Source organism: Lepidochelys kempii, chromosome 3 (genome assembly GCF_965140265.1).
Source record: "Lepidochelys kempii isolate rLepKem1 chromosome 3, rLepKem1.hap2, whole genome shotgun sequence".
Classification (NCBI taxonomy): domain Eukaryota; kingdom Metazoa; phylum Chordata; order Testudines; family Cheloniidae; genus Lepidochelys; species Lepidochelys kempii.
Window position 1 is genome coordinate 141,996,783 of NC_133258.1, and position 17,063 is coordinate 142,013,845.

Sequence of the window (17,063 nt, forward strand, 5' to 3'; positions counted from 1 at the left end):
AAAATCCTGACCCTATTGATGTCAATGTGAGCTTTGACATTGACTTCAATGGGGAAAGGATTTCACCCAAAGACTATGAAAACAAAAGGTCCTGTGAAAATCCATATTGACATTTCAAGTAGTGTATCATTAGAGAGACATAGGAAGAATTACAAGGGGAATGTTACAGCATGCTCTGATTTGCTTCTGTTTCAGTACTATGGCATGTTATAAAAACTTGGGAATTTCTCAGAAAAGCAAATAAATGAATGCTTAGGAAACTGGCTCTGTGACCGTCAAGATTTGGAAGATTGGATATTGGGTGATAACTGCAAAGAAAATATGATTTCTTTAGTTCTCTTCAAAGTTTGCTCAGTGCAGAGTTCCAGAGATTTCACATGAGAAGTGTATCTGTACGTGGAAACTCTAGGTTATATTTGAAATAGGGCTGTTGATTAATCGCAGTTAACTCACACGATTAACTCAAAATTAATCACGATTAATCGCAGTTATAATCGCACTGTTAAACAATAGAATACCAATTGAAATTTATTAAATATTTTCGATGTTTTTCTGCATTTTCATATATACTGGCTTCTGTGTTATAATTGAAATCAAAGTGGATATTTTTGATTATAAATATTTGCACTGTAAAAATGATAAAAGAAATATTTTTCAATTTATCTCATGCAAGCACTGTAGTGCAATGTTTGTCATGAAAGTTCAACTTACAATTGTAGATTTTTTTGTTACATAACTGCACTTAAAAACAAAACAATGTAAAACTTCAGAGTCTACTAGTCCACTCAGTCCTACTTCTTGTTCAGCCAATCGCTAAGACAAATAAATTTGTTTACATTTACAGGAGATAATGCTGCCTGCTTCTTATTTACAATGTCACCTGAAAGTGAGAACAGGTGTTTGCATGGCACTTTGGTAGCTGATGTTGCAAGGTATTTACATGCCAGCAGGGGTAAAAGTGAGCCGGTACAGGCTGGTACGGCGTACCTGTAAGGAGGCAGTACTGGCCTGCGGCAGCACTTTAACATCCCTTCCCCTTTTGCCTCCCCCATCAGCGGCCCAGGGCAAAAGGGCAGCTGCCCTGGGGGTGGTGATTTAAAAGGGCTTGGGGTTCCCAGCTGCTGCCACTGCTACTGCAGCAGTGGCCAGAGTCTCGGGCCCTTTTAAATTGCTGCTGGAGCCCCTGGCGGCAGGGCCCAGGCACCACGGAGGGGCTGGTGGGGGGGCTGACCCCACCCCTGCCCCTTCCATCCGAGGCACTGGCCCTCGTACCGGTAAGAATCTATTATTACTTTCACTGCTGCATGCCAAATATGCTAAACATTCATATGCCCCTTCAAGCTTCAGCCACCATTCCATGCTTCCCTGCTGATGATGCTCGTTAAAAAAATAATGCATTAATTAATTTTGTGATTGAGCTCCTTGTGAGAGAATTGTATGTCTCCTGTTCTGTTTTACCTGCATTCTGCCATGTATTTCATGTTATAGCAGTCTCGGATGATGACCCAGCACATGTTTATTTTAAGAACACTTTCACAGCAGATTTGACAAAACACAAAGAAGGTACCAATGTGCGATTTCTAAAAATAGCTACAGCACTCAACCCAAGGTTTAAGAATCTGAAATGCCATTCAAAATCTGAGGGACGAGATGTGGAGCATGCTTTCAGAAGTCTTAAAAGAGCAACACTCAGATACGGAAACTACAGAACCCGAACCACCAAAAAAGAAAATGAACCTTCTGCTGGTGGCATCTGATTCAGATGATGAAAATGAACATGCGTTGGTCTACTCTGGTTTCGATTGCTTTCGAGCAGAACCCATCTTCAGCATGGGGCTGTGTCATGTCCTCTGGAATGGTGGTTGAGGTATGAAGGGACATGAATCTTTAGCGGATCTGGCACACAAATATCTTGTGACGCCGGCTACAACAGTGCCACGCGAACGCTTATCTTACTGTAGACAAGAAACGGGCAGCATTATCTCCTGCAAATTGCAACCAAACTTGTTTGTCTGAGCAATTGGCTGAAGTAGGACTGAGTGAACTTTTAGCCTCTAAAGTTTTACATTGTTTTATTTTGGAATGCAGTTAATTTTGTACATAATTCTACATTTATAAGTTCAACTTTCATGATAAAGAGAGTGCACTACAGTACTTGTATTAGGTGAATTGAAAAATACTATTTCTTTTGTTTTTTACAGTGCAAATATTTGTAATAAAAATATAAAGTGAGCACTGTACACTGCATTCTGTGTTGTAATTGAAATCAATATATTTGAAAATGTAGAAAACATCCAAAAATATTTAAATAAATAGTATTCTATTATTGTTTAACAGCACGATTAATTGCGATTAATTTTTTTAATTGCTTGACCGCCCTAAAACAAATACAAGCCCTGAATGACTGAAAGTGTTCAGATGGTCAATTAAGATCACCCAAATAACTAATTCTGTCCCCTGACACCATTCTGAGAACAACCAGAAAATCTGAGGTAGCTTTATCCTTCTATCACACAAGTTAATGAAAAGTAAAAGGGAAGTATTAACACTTTTTGTGGTCGCTAATGAACTTAATTTGTGTATGGATGGATAAAATAGTTCGTGTTTTGGGTGGTCGTTCGATTACATGGTTGTGTGTATGTGTGCTTGCAAAATGGATCCTTTATACCTGGAAATTTCATGATTTTTAAATTTTTGTGTTTAAGAAAATGGTAATGTTCATTTAAGGCAGGGGTTCTCAACCTTTTTCTTTGAGTCCCTCCCCCGCCCCTTCCCCATGCTATGAAAACTCCATGGCCCACCTGTGCCAAAACAACTGTTTTTCTGCATATAAAAGCCAGGGCTGGCATTAGGGGGTAGCAAGCAGGGCAATTACCTGGGGCCTCATGCCATAGGGGGATGTGCAAAGCTAAGTTGCTCAGGCTTCGGTGTCAGCCCCATGCGGTGGGGTTTGGGGCCCCAGGCTTCAACCCCATGCGGTGGGGCTTCATCTTTCTTTCCTGGGCCTCAGCATGTTGAATGCTGGCCCTGCTTGGCGGACCCCCTGAACCAGTTCACAGCCCTCCTAGTGGGCCCCAGACCCCTAGTTGAGAACCACTGATTTAAGGGACCTTCGGCTGAAATAACTGATAGATTCTTTCAGCCTTCATTCTTAATTAACAAAGTTTACTTTGTCTGGGATTTTCCCTACGTTTATAAAAATATTTAAGAATTTTGTAGTAACAGAATTCCTTGCAGATACTTGCATAATGACAGGTTTCAGAGTAGCAGCCGTGTTAGTCTGTATTCGCAAAAAGAAAAGGAGTACTTGTGGCACCTTAGAGACTAACAAATTTTTTGAGCATAAGCTTTCGTGAGCTACAGCTCAATGCATCCAATGAAGTGAGCTGTAGCTCACGAAAGCTTATGCTCACATAAATTTGTTAGTCTCTAAGGTGCCACAAGTACTCCTTTTCTTCTTGCAGATGCTGTGAGCTGTTCAGGTACTGAGACATTGTCAGCTGCAGAGCATGCTGTTCCTTCCCAAACAGCCTTCTGTCCTCATATCTAGAGAGAGAATATTTAGGCAATTCTCTCATAAATTTTTTAAAATAAATTCATTTACCCCATGTGTTGTACCAATAAAATAAAAACCAGCAGGATCTTATTAAAGGGAAAAAGGCAAAATACCACATTTATTGTGAATACAGAAAGAATCATAGTAAGCAGTTAGTTATAGCTATAACATTCCATTCAATCTCATATTTATCCACACATTCATTCATACAAACACACACACACATATACACACCCACACACACAGGTTCTGCAAGGTTGTTATCATAGTTACCAGCCTTAGAGTTGCTCATGCCAAGCCACTGGCCAGGTGGCCTGGACATGAGGAGGGAGCAGGGCCTTGTCAGATGCTCATCTGATGCTCCTGGAAGTTGGTTTGCAGAATCAGACCCCAAAGTTCTCACTTTTTAGAGTCTATTTTTATAGGAATTTCTTCCTATGCCAGTCTATGGGAATTGCTTCATCATGCTGTTGCTGAATCAATCAGCAGATAGCACATTCCTGATGGCTCCAAGATGTTATCTTGTTCTTTGGTTCTCCCATCCTTGAGGCTGTTGGGTGGATTCCAGTCTGCCCTCCGGGGGGGTCGTCTGGTTATTTCCACTTGACGCCTTCTTCAGCCCACGGACACTGGATTCTTAGGCTGGCACCTCCCTGATCATTCAGTTATTATCCACACCAAGCATCCATCCACATACATCCTCTATCTCTATTTTAATCACAATTGTTAATACAACAAAAGGGTGGGGAGTCTCTGGGTGCTGTTTCTGTTGTTAGAGTATTGCTTTGAGTCTCTCTCTCTGTGAATTGCTTTGAGAATAGACTCTGTCTTAGAATGTACTAACACAATTAGCAGCTTGCAAGTTTCACACACAGAGGGAGAGAAACAGTACCAAAAACCAAGAGACCTCTTAATTAGTAATACCCTGGAATTTAAACTCTGGGGAATCAAACTCATTTGTGATTTTAATACAGAACTTCTTTAATATGATCCAACACATGTTCCTTTCTTTTAAGTCTGTTGACAGGGTAAACACATTGAGCAGTAATCTAGGATATGTTACCAACAGGTTTATTATTTACTATTATTAATCATTTGTTTATGCTGTGATGTACTTCAAGCATTCCAACATTCCAGAAAGAATGATTTGTGGGGGGGACCTTGTCCCAGGGAGCATGCAGTCCAAGGATAAACAGAGCTTACCTTACCATTTTAGACAGAGGTTAAATTTTGGTAGCTTACCTCTAAAGTTGAATCAGATGAAATTCTCAGTGCAAAAAATGTGGAATACTAATATTAGAATCATCAAGGTTGTTTCTGCTTGTCTTCCTCTTTCCCTGGGATTGTCCACCTAAGCTTCTCTCTGTTTTTCTTCCCATCATCTTATGGTTCGTTTCCTCACCTTTCTGTATTTTTCTCTCTCTTTTTCTGGCTTTGTTTTTTCCAGTTTCTGGGTTTTTCTGATTTTTCTTTTTGAGGCCAATGGCAGATAATAAAGGTGTACTCAAGCACAGCAGTGATTTACATTTGGATCCAGACCAGGTTTGGAAAAATCTTATTGCAGAAAAGTTGGAAAAAGTAGAAGTGCTATGTGGGCAAGTGTCTGTATAAAGGCAACAGGGGAGGTTGGTGTGGGGTGAGTGACATGAGAGGCAGCAATGAGCTGCCAATCAAATAAGAGGTTGGGAGGGACTTGGTAAAAGTGAAATAAGGTTAGCTGAACTGCATCAGGCTAAGGGGATGAGTAGGAGTTGAGCAGAGCAGCAGAATTGAATTGCTGTGAGAGGAGAGGACAGGGGAATGGGAGGAGGAGGAGGACAGGCTTAACACAGCAGTAGAACTAATCTGCCTGTCAGGGTAAGCAATGGACTGATGTCAGTAACGCAAGTAGTGCCTTGTGAGAAGCTAGTGGGACCATGGAGAAATGCACTGCATAGCATGCTTAAGGTTAAATCATACTTTGAATGTGGTATCTCTTTATGCTTTGGTCAAAGGTATTTGATGGCTGGGGACTGAGCTTTTTGACTACCTCAAGTACTTCAGAAGAAATTATTTTTTTTGGTCAGAAAACGAAGAAACAGCTTGATTTTCCAGCCAAGCTAGAGTAGGTTGTGTAGTTAAACTAAAATGTGATGTGCAGCTGCTGCAAAGCAGTTTGATTTGATTTTGGGAGGGAAATGGCTTCTCTTTAATACTTTGTCTACCACCTTTTCCAGCTGCAAATTTAGCTGCTACTTCAGTGGGCAAGCAGTTGTGTTTGCAATTCATTCCATGACATAAACTATTTTAGATCCTTTTGTATAAAATCTACATACTCACAAACTTGACTGATGTAAAATAAGTATTTGAACAATGTATGGAATACATGAAAGCATCCTATTGGAGGTTGTGGGGCGGTAAAAAATATCCAGCAGCCTGAATCAGCAGAGGTAATACTGCCTCTGTGCCAAGTAAGCATAACAAACAAGGCACAGAACAAAATAATTAAAAAGTGAAATAATGTTTGATCCTCACAGAATGAGAGCCCAGTATAAGCCAGCCATACTACAGAAACAATGTAGGGTGACCAGATAACAAAGGTGAAAAATCAGGACAGGGGTTGGGGGGGTAATTGGCACCTATATAAGACAAAGCCCCAAATACTGGGACTATGCCTATAAAATTGGGACATCTGATCACCCTAAAACAATCTGAAGAAAACATATTCTTAAGTATTTAAATAAAATGCTTTAAAATAATGTTTAAACGGTCGTGGAAAAGACAAATATTGAGTCAGGATGGAAACTAGTTTAAAATCTCAGACACTGGGCTATGGAATCCCATAGAAATTGCAATATGTCTACAGCAGATAACGTAGAACACATAATCTTAATTAAAACTTCCATTTCAAACAGTTTTCTTGTGAAAAGTGGCTCTTACTTGATTAGTACTCTGGATCTTGCACCAAGCTAAAAGGTGCAGGTTTTGAGGTTTTTTCACTGAATGATAACGATAGTAAATTTGAACGAGAGCAAAAATATTAAAAGGATTATATTTACTGAAGGCAAAATGATGCCTTGTGTTGTATGAGGAATAAGGTGGGAGGTAGAGGAGGAGTGAAGGAGCACCTCCCATAGCATCTCTGTACAGTCACGCTTACTGTTTGTGAGCGCTTGGAAAAGGGGCCTAGCTAACATGACTGCCACTGCTCCACCAAAGTAGCAACATCTCTAAAAGGTCCCACGGCCCAGTTCATTTATTCCAGTGTGTAAAGCACATGCTAGCTAGGGATGCATATTGTTCCCAGAAAGTAAGGGGAAATTAAATAATAAAGAGAGAACTGCAGAGCTTCAAGACAAACTTGTGGTGTACAGAATACTGCAGGACCTGAGAGATCTTGTTTCTCATCTTTTTTCTCCTCACCTTTTTTCTCTTCAGAGGGGCAAATTCCTGTGACTCCTCCTAAAGTATTATAATGCTTACTATTTATAGTTAGTGTTCAAAGTGTCATCACTGTGGTGTAAATATAAAAGAGCAAGCCTGTAGAGCAGGCGTGGCCAACCTGTGGCTCTGAAGCCACATGCGGCTGTTCAGAAGTTAATATGCGACTCCTTGTATAGGCACCGGCTCCAACTTTCCAATATGCTGGGGGGGTCTCCCTGGTTCTGCCACAGGCCTTGCCCCCATTCCACCCCTTCCCATCCCCTCCCCTGAGCCTGCCCTGCCCTCACTCCTTCCCCCTCCCCTCCAGAGCCTCCTGCACGCCACAAAACAGCTAATCAAAACAGCTGATTGGGAGGTGCAGGCAGGGAGAGGTAAGGAGCTGATCGGTGGGGCTACTGGTGGGTGGGAGGCCCTGGGAGTGCGGGGGAGGGGGGAGCTGATGGGGGGCTGCCGATGTATTACTGTGACTCTTTGGCACTGTACGTTGGTAAATTCTGCCTCCTTTGCACCTTGTCCACCCCTGCTGTAGCGTATGGTTGATTTCACAGGTTCTGGTGCACAAGGTGTGCAAGTCTGCTACATTTTAAAAATGCAGTTCTACTCTGAAAAGTAGCAATATAAGTATTCAGAGTCATAGCTGCTTATTTTATTTAATATATTTTTAAAACTTGCTATTTCTGCTAGCTCTGAAGAACCAACACAGTTACAGTTGTGTGAGCTGGATTCTGTTGCTTCCTGTATATCAACAGAATTGTTTACTAAGGGTTCTACAAACTCAGTGACAACTACAGGTTGCTCATGTGTCACTAAGGTTAGAATTTGGCTTGCAGAACCTATATGGCTGATAACAATGCATGCAGGGTTGTCAGTTAGAAAAAGAAGCATCTTTTTTCATTTAATTCAAGCACATTTGATCTGAAAATCACTGAGGCATAAACATGGAACTCCTTGATGTCACTCGTGCGGTCCCTTTTTAGTAAAGAACAACTCATTGAAAATGACAATGAAATAAAAGGAATTCTTTAAACTTAAGGATTTTACAATAATTCATCTACCTGTATCTGTGTTCAGTATTGCGGTTATAGTAATCACTATGCTCTGGCATATCAGTTCAAGGGCTGACACTTTGTTTTCAACCACTAGTTCATGATAATATCAAGTCCTGGACCTTAGACTGGTGTAATTTTCATTCCCTGTATTGAAATTAATCCTCTTATATGTGAAGATATTTATTGTATTTTAAAGTATTATTAAATTTTCACTGTAATTTGTCAAATTCTCATTTAATATTCATGGCATCACCTTGTAAGGTGAAAAATCAAGTTTATGGATAGTGAAATTGAGATCTATGCAATTTTTAATCAATTTCCATTTCTGTTTCTTCTCAAACATGAAAGGGAAACTGCCCTGAGGCTGATTCCAGAGTGTTATTAACAGTGATGAAATTGGGAGGACAATGATGTCTGACATTGAAGTGTGTTGCGGCAAATTTATCATTATCTGTATCTAAAGTGGCATCAGATATACAGAATATATATTCTGGACCTCATAATCTGTCAGAGGGATGTACAGTGTTCATTTTGTTTATCAGGAAAAGCTTTAACTCAATTATTTTATGTCACATGATTCTATAAGTACTGTATGTTCTCTCCTCATACCAGGGACCCCCAAGCTTTTCTGGGAGTCTCCCCTCATCTCTCCCATTCACCCCAACCACTGTGTTCCCAAATGTCATGATTTGTTCCTCTTGCTTGGAAGAGCTAGATAGCTGAGCGTATGTCTACACTGCAATTAGACACCCACAGCTGGTCCATGCCAGCTGACTCAGGCTCGTGGGGCTCAGGCTAAGGGGCTGTTTAACTGCGGTGTAGACATTCAGGCTCGGGCTGCAGCACACGATCTGGGACCCTCCTATCTCTGTGATCTCCATAACAAAATTGCATCCTTGGTCATGGCAAATCTCATCACTTTTCACTTACAAGAAAATGGTGATATCCTGAGCATCAGGTTGCTGCTTTCCCCAATCTGATAGTGGGGAAACACCTTTCTGGATGGTGGTGGGGAGGAAGAAATGAAAACCCTACAATATATGTAACTAACAAATCTGTTCCCATTCTTCCACACATTCACTTGTTTGGGTGGGGTATCCATGTTTCCCTACCCTTTATATGTTTGTGACTTTAGAGTGTAAACTCTTCAGCAATTGTCTCTCTTCTGTGTTTGTACAGCACCCAGCACAATGGGGCCCCAATCCTTTAGGTGCCTGCATATATAAATACTTACCTCTACTAATACTAAATTCACACATCAATGTTTGATCATCACTAAGAACTGTAGTGTTGATAATCAGCTTTCATGTTTTACAACAGTTAGAATGAGAAACAGCCCCGTAGTGAATACAATAGTGAAAAATTAAAAGTATTATGAGCTAGCTATCATTACACAGAATCATGACATTGGATTATATCTTCTCACTTTCCAGAAGCTTCTTGATTCTGTCAAACCAAGTCTTCCCTAACAGTTCACAGCTCCATGTACTTTGCCCCTCTTGTTAATATCCAGTGAGAGTCGGTTCCACCCACTAATCTTTCCAGTAGGTAGAATATTAATGTAAATACTTCAAAGCGACAGTTTTTTAAAAATGAACAAAAAATTCACAAGAAATACAAAACAAACAAAATCCTGTTTGTTTTTTTCACAACCCTCCTTAGGGTGGGGAGACAGGATTTTGAGGAGAAAAAGTCAAAGGTGCAGAAGAAGTGGTGAGGGAAAGAGCAAGACTTAATCAAATAAGCAAAGTGGAGTTGTTTAGCGAGGAAGACTACAGAGCATGAGAAGAAATGTGTAGCGAGAAATTTGATGTGGTCCCTGGACTTCCTTTAGATGCATTCAGTGGTAGAGTGGGAATAATACAAGTGAATGCAAGGAGTGAGCTAGGACTGGGAGGTTGAGAGTAGAGGCCCTGAAGTTGATTAAGGTGAAGATTGCAAGTGCAGATGTAGGAGTTCGGGACATTTGAGAGGCTGATGGCTTAGAGGTCATAAAAAGATCATGAGAGGGTGGAGGACAACTGAGGGAAATGCAGTGCTGAAGGAAATGAGATGGTTTTCTGAAAGGGAATTAGGCAAGCAAGAGCACAAATTTGGGTCAAGATCAGACCAAGACTGACTATAATGGTGGATGGGGGAGTCAAATCACAGCTGCAGGTGATGAGATGGTAATGATTCCTAGTGTTTTCTAACTTGGACCAGATTTAAATTGATCCTTAAAGACTCAGGTCATGACATGCAATCTTCTAGGCAATCCACTTATAAAGCAAAATATTCCTCTTAAACTAAATCCTCTAGATGAGTTTCATCTCAGTTTTTAATGTCATAAAAATAAGATCTGGCTGTAGCAACAGCCATAATTGTTATTTCACAAGATAGGAATTCTTCATTGTATTATGTTAGCTATTTATTTACACTGGAAATGTATACTGATAAAGGCAGCTGTAAAATATTTTATCAACTATAGTGTGAACAACTAAATCTAACAAGTAGATACTGTATTAAGACAACACTTATAATAATCTGTTTGCAAATAATACAGATGATTTTTATTGATATTAAATCAGTAAGTACATCAGTAAGTTCCAGAGTTAACTTGGATAATGTAGGTAGTCCTCATAGCCTGAAACAATTTTTGAAAGAAGCTGTAAGGATAGAGGAACCTATTGAATATGTAACATGGCAGCAGCAGTACACACCAAAAACTGAGCGTAAAAGATGATGTATTTGTGGAGAGCAGATGTGTCAAGTGAAACTTAGTGTTTTTAAAATAGTAGAAAGATATATTGAAACTAAATAATTTGGAACAGTCATGTGACCATTTGAATCCTCTGCACCAGACCTCTAGAGAAATCTCAGTCAATTTAATTAGTAAGTCATTATTCCTCTAGAAGTCTGTCATAAAAATAAAGGGAAGGGTAAAACCCCTTTAAAATCCCTCCTGGCCAGAGGAAAAATCCTCTCACCTGTAAAGGGTTAAGAAGCTAAAGGTAACCTCGCTGGCACCTGACCAAAATGACCAATGAGGAGACAAGATACTTTCAAAAGCTGGGAGGAGGGAGAAAAACAAAGGGTCTGTGTCTGTCTGTGTGATGCTTTTGCCAGAGACAGAACAGGAATGGAGTCTTAGAACTTAGTAAGTAATCTAGCTAGGTATGTGTTAGATTATGATTTCTTGAAATGGCTGAGAAAATAGCTGTGCTGAATAGAATGAATATTCCTGTCTGTGTGTCTTTTTTGTAACTTAAGGTTTTGCCTAGAGGGATTCTCTATGTTTTGAATCTAATTACCCTGAAAGGTATTCACCATCCTGATTTTACAGAGGTGATTCTTTTTTTTACTTCTACTAAAAGTCTTCTTGTAAGGAAACTGAATGCTTTTTCATTGTTCTATGATCCAAGGGTTTGGGTCTGTGGTCACCTATGCAAATTGGTGAGGATTTTTACCAAACCTTCCCCAGGAAGTGGGGTGCAAGGGTTGGGAGGATTTTTGGGGGAAAGATGTGTCCAAACTCCGTTTTTTCAGGAACCCAGTTAGAGTTTGGTGGTGGCAGTGGTTATTCCAAGGACAAAGGATAAAATTAATTTGTACCTTGGGGAAGTTTTAACCTAAGCTGGTAAAAGTAAGCTTCGGGGGTTTTCATGCAGGTCCGCACATCTGTACCCTAGAGTTCAGAGTGGAGAAGGAACCTTGACAAAGTCGTACAAGATCGAGAATAGTACTAGAGCCCTGCTGTTTGGTTTGTCTGAATGTGCAGGATCCTGAAGAGTTTTTTTATGAGAGTTCCAAGCCATGTCATAGACATATCCGGGGGTGTTTTTGGGAGCCCATGACACAAAGTCCTACAATTGGTACAAGTTCACCACATTTGTTTCAATAATCAGCAATGTACATATGATTATAATAGGTCTGTTGTGCTGGGGTGTTCCATGAGATCTTTCTAGGGAGAAGCCAGATCTGAGTATGTTTCTTTGGCATGATTGCACTGGGTCATGGAGTCTGTCGCTAAACCGAGGAGCACTTGCTTCTTTATCTAAATGGCTCTAGCTCTGCATATAACAACTACTTTTTACAGTACATTAATCTGACTATTTTTTTTCACTTTTGGTCAGATAAAGTGAAATACATGTGGGTTTCATTTTCCTGTGAGGTTTTTCAGCTCTGCATTTGCTCTGATTCCAGAGAGCAGAATGAGTGCAGTTCATTTAATTTCAGTCAGCAGCCTAGATTTGAACTGGAAAGAACAGATATTAATTTTTCCCCAGTTGCCTGTTAGTCCCCTTGCTTTGAGATTGTTGTATAAACATACCTCACACAGCTCTAGTGTTTGGCCAAGAAGTAAAACATCAGAATGTAGGTTAAAAGTCAGGACAACGTTTGAACAATGTAAATAAATAAGTAATGGGTTGAATTAGGGGAAACAGTTATAAGTGAGCCTCTTGTACTGGAGAAAAAGGGAAATGGTATTCACTTATGGCCTGATCTGGCTCCCCTTGAATTCTGCCTGTTTAGTCTACCTAGCTCAGTAGTTCTATGCTGTGGCCTCCTATTATATCAGAAAATAATTCCCTTACCCCTATTGTTCAGGGCCGCCCCTTCCATTTTGCCATAAAGGAAGGCCTCCCGGTAAAAAAAAGCTATGATCCTAGGCTTTTCTCCCAGACTCATTGCCGTAGTACTGAGTGCCTTACAAAATTATATTATTCCAGCAGGTAAACTAAATATAGTCTCACTCTTCAGTGCTCTCCTCCTTTCTCTGCATTGAAAGAGGGTTTTATTTTTATATTTCTCTATTGATAATATTTATTGTAGTAAAATCGTTATGAGAAAACAGTGGTGAAGCTTACAGCTTTTTTCTTTTGTCCAGAAGGCAGTTAAGGTTTACAGCCATTCTCAATTCTTATTAGGAATAGTGTGTAGGCATGGGCCAGTCCCCAGGAAGACTGTTTTCTGCTTTGACAAGTCTCACACTTGCTCTTGATAGACCCACAGAGTGCAGAACATCCACTGACTACAATGGAGCAAAATTGGCCCTTTCATTCATATTCTCTTTAAAGGCTGTATGCAGTCAGCTAATACAAAATGACTCCAAAACGCAGGATATGCGTAATAAATAGCAGTAAAACAGGATATTCATAATAAAATAGCAATGTTATCAGGCAAAAACAGAGAATGCTTTGTAGAGAAAGCATAAATGTACTAAATTCGCTGAAAGAAGTATAGAGGCATAGAATGCCACTATAGGGATGAATGAGCTGTCTAGCTGCAAAAATGGCAAAACTCCACAAAGGATTAGAAACATAGTCAGGTTTAAAAATCAGAAGCTTGAAAACAAAATCCTTATTTTACTGATAACACCTAAGATTATGAAAAATGAAAACCCAAAATTGAAATTTTAATTTACTTTTCACCCCAATTATGCCCCTTGTTTTAGTCAGTTTCACGCTCTGGTTCTCATGCCCTGTCACAATGCAGCAGTATTTCTGTTGCAAAAAAAAATAGAGGGAAATGCTTGAATAAAATGGAATTTCTTCTTCTTTTTTTATCACACTGAAAACAATCCAATTAGCTTTTTTGTATTTTTATCCTCATTGTTTCTACTACCTGGGTGTCCCTCTACATGTAAGAGCAGTGGAAACAGAATAGGAAACCAAGCTACCAAGTGGAAACACAGCATGTAGAGAGGAAGAGAAGGCTCTATAAAAATTGAAAGGGGAGTTGTCAAGGGGAAAAGACATAGGAAGCAAGTTATAAATATTTTTTCTCCTGTTAAGAAATCATGGGCAAGTTGGTCTTGACTCATACGTATGGAATAGATTTTCAAGCCTGGGGGGAGGGAGAGGAAGCTTTTAAAGAAGTCACCTCTTCTGAAGCACTGATGTTCAGGTCTGAGTCAATCTCCTTTTCTTATTTCCCTAAAAACAAAGGTGACAAGTCAAATGGGTATGTTATTTTTAAACATTGCTATTATGTTGTCCTAGAAAACTGAAATTTGACTTCCACCACCACAGTATCCATCTCCTTGGTCTGGTGCTTAGAGCAATGCAGTGGGAGTAAGAAGCCTGTGTTTTCATTGGGACTCTACCATTGATGTGCTGCATGACTTTAGGGAAGTTCATCTTCCATTGTGTGACTGAGTTTTCCCAGTTGTAAAATGGAGATCATATCTGCCTTTGGTATAGTGCTTTAAGAGTCTGTGAACATTGCTTCTAGAAGCACAAAGTATTATAAATGTTTCTGTATATGTTCACAGTAAACTATCCCTAGAATTAGGCTCTTAGAATGGCAAACAAGTGACCACTAGGATTGCTACATTAGAGACTTTTGTGTGAATTATCCAATGCAGATCTTCAAACTCAGACATCTGCTTTGCATCCGGAATCTCTTGTAGGTTCTTTTCCTATTCCATTGGCAGAATATTGTCACACAGCAATACTAAGTTTAATATTAGCTGTAATATTAATATATTCAAAATTGGTTGAGCAGGATATACTGATTAAGGAGATGATGCAGCTTATAAGTGAGGGAACTGAAATCCTGATGGGTATTTATAGTCAGATTGCATTTGATGAGCCTCCATAATTTCAGTGCAATAGCAATGATGATTCATGAGTGTCAGCTGCTTAAAAGTAAGGTCTATGGAACATAAATTTACAAAGGAAGAACTCTAGAATTATTCCTATTCCTTATGGAGTTATTTTGTTGCATTTCCAAAAGATCAGTCCTGGCACAATTGTAACCAAATGCTGTAAAATGCCATTGTATGGTACACTTGAGATAATACACAGCTTGGTGCAATTCATATTAGCTTTCCTACTCATGGCAGTCTTTGATAAATTATACACTAAATACATCCTCTTGTTCATATTTTTTCCAAACTAAGTTCTATACATACACTGTAAAAACTGATCAAGCTATTTCTCCTTCAGGCTGGGGAAAAAAAAAATCAAATCTATTTGGCCTGAATTTAGATGGTGCAGCAGTGAATAGGAGCTATTCATATAGACTCATAGACATTAAGGTTAGAAGGGACCATTATGATCATCTAGTCTGACCTCCTGCACAATGCAGGCCACAGAATCTCACCCACCCACTCCTGCAATAAACCTCTCACCTATGTCTGAGCTATTGAAGTCCTCAAATTATGGTTTAAAGACTTCAAGGTTCAGAGAATCATCCAGCAAGTGATCTGTGCCCCATGCTGCAGAGGAAGGCGAAAACCCCCCAGGGCCTCTTGCAATCTGCCCTGGAGGAAAATTCCTTCCCGACCCCAAATATGGCGATTAGCTAAACCCTGAACATGTGGGCAAGATTCACCAGCCAGATACCCAGGAAAGAATTCTCTGTAGTAACTCAGATCCCACCCCATCTAACATCCCATCACAGGCCATTGGGAGTAACTACCACTAATAGTTGAAGATCAATTAATTGCCAAATTCATGTTATCCCATCATACCATCTCCTCCTTAAACTTATCAAGCTTAATCTTGAAGCCAGATAGGTCTTTTGTCCCCATTGTTTCCCTTGGAAGGCTGTTCCAGAACTTCACTCCTCTGATGGTTAGAAACCTTCATCTAATTTCAAGTCTAAACTTCCTGACGGCCAGTTTATCTCCATTTGTTCTTGTGTCCACATTGGTACTAAGCTTAAATAATTCGTCTCCCTCTCCGGTATTTATCGCTCTGGTATATTTATAGAGAGCAATCATATCTCCCCTCAGCCTTCTTTTGGTTAGGCTAAACAAGCCAAGCTCCTTGAGTCTTCTTTCATAAGACAGGTTTTCCATTCCTCGGATCATTCTAGTAGCCCTTCTCTGTACCTGTTCCAGTTTGAATTCATCCTCCTTAAACATGGGAGACCAGAACTGCACACAATATTCCAGATGAGGTCTCACCAGTGCCTTGTATAACGGTACTAACACCTCCTTATCTCTACTGGAAATACCTCGCCTGATGCGTCCCAAGACCACATGAGTTTTTTTCATGGCGATATCACATTGGCGGCTCATAGTCATCCTGTGGTCAACCAATACTCCGAGGTCCTTCTCCTCCTCCATTACTTCCAGTTGATGTGTCCACAGCTTATAACATAAATTCTTGTTATTAATCCCTAAATGTATGACCTTATTCTTCTCACTATTAAATTTCATCCTATTACTATTACTCCAGTTTACAAGATCATCCAGATCTTCCTGTGTGATATCCCGGTGTTGCCTTCTCTGAATATTGCCTTCTCTGAATTGGCAATACTTCCCAGCTTCGTGTCATCTGCAAACTTTATTAGCACATTCCCACTTTTTGTGCCGAGGTCAGTAATAAAAAGATTAAATAAGATTGGTCCCAAAACCGATCCCTGAGGAACTCCACTGGTAACCTCCCTCTAGCCTGACAGTTCACCTTTCAGTATGACCTGCTGTAGTCTCCCCTTTAACCAGTTCCTTATCCACCTTTCAATTTTCATATTGATCCCCATCTTTTCCAATTTATTAATTCCCCATGTGGCATCAGATCAAATGCCTTACTGAAATCGAGGTAAATTAGATCCACTGCATTTCCTTTGACTAAAAAATCTGTTACCTTCTCAAAGAAGGAGATCAGGTTGGTTTGGCATGATCTACCTTTTGTAAAACCATGTTGTATTTTGTCCCATTTGCCATTGACCTCAATGTCCTTAACTACTTGCGCCTTCAAAATTTTTTCCAAGACCTTGCATTCTACAGATGTCAAACTAACAGGCCTGTAGTTACCCGGATCACTTTTTTTTCCCTTTCTTAAAAATAGGAACTACGTAAGCAATTCTCCAGTCATACAGTACAACCCCTGAGTTTACAGATTCCTTAAAAATTCTTGCTAATGGACTTGCAATTTCATGTGCCAATTCCTTTAATATTCTTGGATGAAGATTATCTGGGCCCCCCGATTTAGTCCCATTAAGCTGTTTGAGTTTCGCTTCTACCTCGGATATGGTAATATCTACCTCTGTATCCTCATTCCCATTTGTCATGCTACCATCGTCCCTAAGGTCCTCATTAGCCT

General features: G+C 39.9%; 1 protein-coding gene and 1 long non-coding RNA gene across 10 annotated transcripts in view; one reads left to right on the plus strand and one right to left on the minus strand.

Annotated features, from left to right (window-relative positions):
- Window positions 1-4,176, minus strand: part of LOC140909307 (uncharacterized) — a 31,600-nt gene extending 27,424 nt beyond the window's left edge. For both annotated transcript variants that reach the window (XR_012158170.1, XR_012158171.1), the window contains exon 1: window positions 3,830-4,176. This is a non-coding gene — a long non-coding RNA (uncharacterized lncRNA). The remainder of the gene's footprint in view (window positions 1-3,829) is intronic.
- The window catches only part of CNST (consortin, connexin sorting protein), a 107,291-nt gene that overhangs the window by 35,116 nt on the left and 55,112 nt on the right, over window positions 1-17,063 (plus strand). The gene's annotated exons all lie outside the window — the stretch shown is intronic.